The sequence below is a fragment of the Platalea leucorodia genome (assembly GCF_965183815.1).
Source record: "Platalea leucorodia genome assembly, chromosome: 13".
NCBI classification, from domain to species: domain Eukaryota; kingdom Metazoa; phylum Chordata; class Aves; order Pelecaniformes; family Threskiornithidae; genus Platalea; species Platalea leucorodia.
The window spans coordinates 10171301-10178306 of NC_138835.1; the positions used below are offsets into that span (position 1 = coordinate 10171301).

A 7006-nucleotide genomic window follows, 5' to 3' on the forward strand; every position below is an offset into this window, starting at 1 on the left:
ACAAATACTAGTGCAAATAACTGACCCCTAAACAATACTCAAGGCATTGCTAGAGCTTAAAACCACTCACAAACATCGAAAGATAGGTGAATGAACAAATGTTTTACTCCTACCATCTCAGCCAGCAGCTAATCACATAACTTGCTCATTTCCCACCCTTCCACACTTACTTTTCCTTAACTCACACATAATATTTTAAATTTTATTGAGACAGTGTTGCGCTAGAATATCATCCTCATGATGGCAATGGCTGCCATCAAACAGTTCAATGACCTATAGACAATAATAAACTTAGAGAGATGGATTTTCAGATGACAGAGCACTGTTCCCCACTCCTGTTTTTAGATTTTTATTTTCTTTTGGTGCATCAATGCCTGGAATATTCCCAGAAATTTTGAATACATTAAACCACAAAGTTCAGAAGTCACTCAGGTAACCAAAAGGCAAGCAAAGAAATGCACAAGATGTGAACATAGTCTCAGTCCACTCAGCCAAAAAATAAATTAAAATCTTCCTATATAAAAGAAAGAACGTAGCATTTTCAGATAAAAGTTCTCTTGGGGCTTTTTTGTGTCATAATTCTCAAAGGTGTTGCAGATAGAAGCCAGAGGATCAAACAAAAAACAGAGACTTCCTGTGGATAATCATGTTTTACCACAACTTGTGGTTTCTTTAATATGATGCAAATAAAAGGTAAGAAACTTTAATGTTTTAAGTAAGTTTCCTGTACCTTTAGGAGATCCAGAGAGTGAAGATTTGGATTTAGTTCTGAATAGGATATTTATGATGGAGAAAGCCTAAAAGGAAAAACAGAGAGTTAGCATTTTGCTTCCTGAAGCTACAAAAAGATCCTTTGTAGTAAATGTCTCACCACTACACTGAGTTTGCCTCATCCGTTTGGATGACAAGAATTTGTATGACCATTAAATTCTCACTGACAGACTGCTCAACGGAGCTATGTTTTTCCAGGCAGAACTTCCAACCTGATCCAAGAATCTTCCTTCCTTGCTCTTTCCCCAAACCCAAGTGATTTTTCTTACACAAACAGGGGAATCTCACAATAGTGCTCTTTGCAGGATTATAGGAGTCACTTGCAGATTTTCTTTCTGTAGTAAGGCTTCCAGTTCTGTAGAAGTTAACCTTCTTCCTAACAGCCCTAGAGATCAGCTGCTGAAATTAGACCCAGACCTTAATTCACAAAGCCAAACCAAAAGCAAGCCACTAACCTGAGAAACTCTGGCAGCTATTAACTGCAAAAATCTCATATAAATTTTACCTTTTGGCTACGTTTCCAGCCTAATGATTTCAGTCATAAATAGGCATATAAAAAAAAAATCAACTTAGCTAAAACCATTTTACAATAAAATTGTTTCAGTACTGAATATGAAACCTATCGCTGCATGGACTGCTCTAAATGGAAATCAAAATGTATTTTATTCTGCTTACAAATATAGCACAAAGTGTTTAATCCTTCTTTTCCATGACTAAAGCCAACTGCGCGCAGATGCTAGCAACATTACTACCAGCAACAAAATGGGTAAGATCTCAATCTTGATTAAGGTTAGAAGAGGACGTAGATAAACAAGCTCTTGAATTTACTTCAGACAGCCATTTCAAAATCCTACAACGAATCTTAGAACTGTAACCAGTTATCTTGGAAGAGTCCTGCAGAACAGATGAGGATACGGAGCCTGAAAAAGGCAGACATCGTGCCTATTTTTTTAACTGGAGAGTGAAGAAGGGAGACGAGAGGATTACAGTCCTATCAGTTCAACTTTTCTTCTAGAGGTTTTTCTGGAGGCTTAATTAAGCACCTGGAAAACAAGGAAATGGAGAATACTGCCAGGCGGATCAAAACCAAGTTGTATAAAGACAACTGAATTTTCTCCAGCCATCTCTGGTGGTCTAACCAGGCTCAAAAACGAATCACTTGATCTCAGCAGGAGCAAATGCACGGTTCCAGGCAGGCACCGTCTGCTGATCAAACACAGGACAGAAAACCACCAACTGACACCAGCAGAGTGGGAGAAGAGTTACAACCAACACAACATCATTACCTGACACAAGCCAATGCTGACAGGTTCTTTTAGAAAAAGCAATCATCATATTGAGACTGGAAATGGAAAAATAGCCTGAGCGGTATCTGCAGTAGTCCTTCTACTCTGTAGTCAGTGTTACCGAGCCCTGAGCTGGAGCACTGCATCCACACGAGTACCATGCTTCAAGACAGATGTGGACCCCGTTAGCAAAAACAAAGCAGGGAAAGCACAAAATACTCAGCTTTAGAAAAATATAACCTATACGAAAAACACTAAAGGATTTGGGCTTGTATATGCTGAAGAGGAGAGGGCTGGCTGGGGCCTGACAACCAGCAGTCTTCAAGTACATAAAAGGTTTTTTGAGTGGAAAAGAATAATCTGTTCTTCATGCTTAAAGTGACAGAACTAGAGGCAAGAGGCTTAAACGTGCATCAAGAAAACGCTTTCTGATAGTAACGGTTGCAATGAACTATACTGCTTTGGGTCACAGAGGTGACTTCACTGTTGGCAAACTTTTAAGTAATTGATAAATGTCCATTTAGGATGAGGCTGGCACACCTGACACCGCAGAGGGGAGGACTGCTTCGCTCCCCGAGTCCCTCCCAGCCCCGAGTCCCTGACTGCAAACACACTTCTGTGTGCCTGACCGTAACAGCACATTTCTGCCTCTTACCAGAGGAAGACGATGGCCTTGTTAAACAACAGGTTTGGCAAAAAGGGGGATCTCACGTGGGTCCTGCCGCAGCCTTGCTCTGACCTCTGATAAACCACTTGAAAATAAAAGGGAGACTAAATCCTCAAAGAAAGAGGTTTTATTCGTTGTCAGGACCAGAATATGGAAAGGTGTCCTGTTCCTTAGGATGCACACATTCAGAAGGCTGGAAGTTATGACATTCTCATTATGCTACTTGTTACGAACTTGCACGTGTACCCATTAAAACTTTCACTCACGACCCACCAGCACCAGGCAGGGAGGGAGGGCTTTTTAAGGAACAAGAACAGAGTAGAATGAAAAACAGAACAGATACCAGATAAAACCATCAAGATTCAAATTACAAGCACTTCTTGACATCACCAACTAAAAATCATGTCATAAACAATATCCAAGAAAAAGCTATAGGAAATGAGGTTTTAAATTAAGCATTAATTTCTTTCTGAAAAGTGGATGCTTCAGAACGTAGCGCATCTGAACAGTTACTGACCCTTCAGTCACACAGCAAGGAAGATTAGTTGCTCCTTACCAACAACAAACTCTGTTCTCAAAGCAGGAAAGTTCATTTATCCCTATTTCACAGATGGGCAACTAGAACACAAAACCCAAGTCCTATCCCTGCAAAAGGGTGGAGGTGTCCGAGGTGGGGGCTCAGCAGACCTGAAACAACGAAATGAACTGTGCAATGCACAACATTTACTCACTTTTACCCTTGGTCACCTGTATTTTTACACGCCTGTAGCTCTATTGCCACTCAGTGTCAACCAACCCTCATTTGGGTAAAAGCGTGGCACTGCGGTAGCGCTTATCTGCCAGGCAGGAGCGACCTGCAGAGCTGGGCTGGCAGAGGAGGCCAATCCCCCCGCTCAAATCAGGATTTACGGTCACATCAAAGACAGACCCACTGTTCCACAACAACATCTTCACCTGTTGTTGGCAGGCTGGGGAATACTACAGTGCGTTCATTACCTAGATAAAATATTGGTTAGAAACATTCCCTCTTCTCCCTTTTTTTTAAAGGGGTTTTAAATAACTCGAATGTGGTGGCTGAGTCTCTCTCGTCCCACACTCCACCATTTTGGAGCATGAAGAACACATTTCCACAAATTCTAGGAGGCTTGTTGAGATGGTTCGTTTCCTAATATACCTTTGAAAAACCCACGTCAGCGGTAGCTTTGTAATATATGGCGTAAAATTCTAACGCGTTTGACTGCTGCAACGGTGTTTAAGAACAACACCTAACTATTTACAATTGGAAAGTCTAAATAAATATTCACTACCAATCAAGATTAAAAAAAACTACAAATTTTACAGACTTACGGCGATTTACACAAAACATGAAACACCAGCTGAACAATGTTTTCTTCTTAGATAAATCTTTTTCCATAATATTTGGGCAAGACAAGGTACATCTCAAAGGCTACGGTCACTGTAGAAAAGATGATGCTCTTTTTGAGTACTGGCAAGATGAATTTTCAAGAGCGGAAACGCTAAATATTAAGCAAATTAGTTTGGGAGCTGAGACATGGATTATTAATAAGAGAACAGGTGATGAAAAGCTAAAATTTGAAAGTAAAATCTGAAGGAAAAGAGGGAACTAGCAGATGTACACATAAACCAGACACTTCCAAATATAATGCAAAATAATAAACCAGAAAGTGATAAGTCAGTCATGAATAAAGATAAACGCTTAAATGCTTACTTCTAGCTGAATTAGTTAGTAGTGTGACAAAATATTTAACGAGGTTTTTTTTTCCTGCAGTACAACAGGTCAAAAAAGCCCCCAGATCCTAATTACAGTTAACCCGGTGATCAGCGCACAGATCTCCTCTATTGTTCCACTTGCATCCTCCAGAGCTCTAACAAACCAATCAACCCCTCCGCACGGATCCTAGACAAAGCAATTAAAGAATTTTTTTCTGAAAGTTCGTATGTCTTCAGAAGAAAGTTGCTGTTCTTCAGCAAGATGCGAAAGGCACAGAGCCATTTTCAATTTTGCTCTGACTTTGTACAGTTACATCACCCCAAATTTATTTCAACCTATGAATACTTTAATTTTGCCACAAAATACCTAATACTTTGACTGACTGGTACTGATAGTGAAAAAATGATTAATGATAAATGTTATGAAAAATTTCAGACAGAGTGGCTGCTTAAAATAATAATAAAAAAAGAACCGTATCTTGCATACATCCTTTAAGGAGAGTTTTGAAATGAGATTCTGATCCAACATCAGAAAATAGAAAATATAGCAAAAAGTTCAACCCATTGGCTCTTTAAATTTTCATCAAGATGTGACAGACATCCAGTGAATATTTCTGTGAAAGTTTGAACATATAAATTTGTTGCATATGTGATAGCATAGCACGATCAACAGACAAATCAGAGATCACTTTATTACATCAGAGCTGTAGCTGCATCATTAAAACTCAAGTTTTGATGTTCACTAGCATTTAAAAAAAAATACATTTCTGCCAGTTTGAGCAAGGGAACTATGTCGTACGCTTGCACGTTCTCCTTAGAAGAAAGAAGATTTTGTAAATATACTATTCCAAAAGTAGACAAAGGACTTCATTCAGATATTTTATTTTACGGCTATATATACACCTAGCCATCATTTACATTCCAAATTATGTTCCTCCCAGGTTTGCCTTAAACCTGTCAGAAAAGCAATGACAAAAATACCCAACAGATGAATAAAGGAGAAAAATGGTTGTCAGCATTACTAGCTATAGTATCGCTTAAATGGGCAACCCAAACAAATCAAACCCTGCACAACCTCTAGGACAGACAGAAGCAGTGCAAAGATTTAAGAGGAACTTGTTGCTGTTACATCTCCTGAAAAACTAGTGTTGTGATCAGAAACCAGTGAAAAGAAAAGTGAGCCTGGTGCAGCGATGGCTGCCAAACCCCGTGGGCAACGAGGAGAAAGTGTGATGATGCCAGTGTTCAGAAAGAAAGCTAATGCTGCTGATACCAGCTGTCTCGGTGTTTGCACTGTAATCTGTACAAGGAGGAGGCTGGGGGCGTCTCCTGCTGTTGTCACCATATCTACACCTTTTATCAGAACAGCCAGACGAGTCTAGTTCAGTCTCGGGAGTTTTGCTACCAAGATCGTGTGCCCCCGAGACTTTGCAGAAGTCTGTGACTGTTGTCACCCACTCTGGGCACCCTGGGGCAGCGGGATGGCCGCGGCCACTTTCTCCAAGGGGTTCAGGGAGCCCAAACCGGCGGTTCTGCCGCCAACCCCTGCTCCCGGGCGGGGGGGGCCCGGAGCCACCACTGTCACCCGCCCGGCCGAAACGGGGGCGGGGGGGCAGAGGCGGGCTGCCAGCATCACCTGCCGCCAGCACCCGGGCTGCCCGCTGCTGCCGCTACCCCCGCCGCGCAGCCCCAGCCCCGCCGCTGTCGCTCCCCTCGCAAGGGCCGGCCGAGCCCCCGGCCGCCCCCGCCGCTCGCCCCAGGGGCTCGGGGGCGCCGCGGCGGCCGGGAGGGGCCCGCGCTGCCCCCGCCAGCGGCCCCATCCAGGCCGAGCGGGGCCGGCCCCGCGGCTCGCCCGCCGCGACCTGCCCCGCTCCCCCCCCGCGCCGGGCGCTCCCCCGCGCCGGGCCCCCGCCGGGCGGTGGGGACAGGGCCGGGGGCTGCCCAGCCGGGCCGCCGCCGCCCCCGGCAGCCGGGTAAAGCCCCGTGCGGGGCGGGGGGGGGAAGCGGCGGGGGGGGCGGGAGGGGTGGCGCGGGGGGGGCGGGCCCGCCCGCCGCGGGGGCTGTCCCCTCCCCACGGCCCCGCCGGCACGGCTCGGCGCGGCCCCCGCTAGGCCCCGCCGCCGCCGCCACCCCCCGCCCCGCTGCCTCGGCGCCGGGGGGAGCCCGGGCCGCCTCCCCCCTCACCTGGCTGCCTGGGCTGCGGCTCCCGGGCCGGCTGGTGGTGCGGGCCAGCGGGCGGCTCAGTCCATGGGCCGGGTCCCGGGGGGGCCGGGGGGCGACCGCGGCAGCGGAGGGAGGCGGCGGGCACAGGGCAAACACTAAAGAGAATGAGCGGGGCCAGCTCCGGCCGGGGAGGAAGTGACGGCACCGCGCCGGGAGGCGGGGCAGGCAGGTGGCCAACCGAGAGCGGCCGAGCCCCCGCGGGCACCGCCCCTCTCCGCGCCCTCAGCCAATGGGCGCGCGGACCGGCAGGGAGCACCGCCTCCTTCGCGACGACTACAAGTCCCGGCGTGCCCCGCGAAAGAGCCGCAGCCCGCCTCGGGGCGGGGGG

The 7006-nt window shown here is 46.6% G+C and overlaps 1 protein-coding gene across 12 annotated transcripts in view; it reads right to left on the bottom strand.

Moving 5' to 3' along the window:
• STAU1 (staufen double-stranded RNA binding protein 1) overlaps positions 1-6768 on the bottom strand; it is a 32775-nt gene extending 26007 nt beyond the window's left edge. For 11 of the 12 annotated variants that reach the window (XM_082326363.1, XM_082326370.1, XM_082326362.1 and 8 more), the window contains exons 1-2: positions 6640-6768; positions 731-797 (exon numbers count right to left, since the gene is read on the bottom strand). The gene's annotated coding sequence lies outside the window, so the exon portion shown is untranslated. The remainder of the gene's footprint in view (positions 1-730; positions 798-6639) is intronic. The other variant, XM_082326364.1, reaches the window with a different exon arrangement.
• Between the last annotated feature and the right edge of the window lie 238 nt (positions 6769-7006).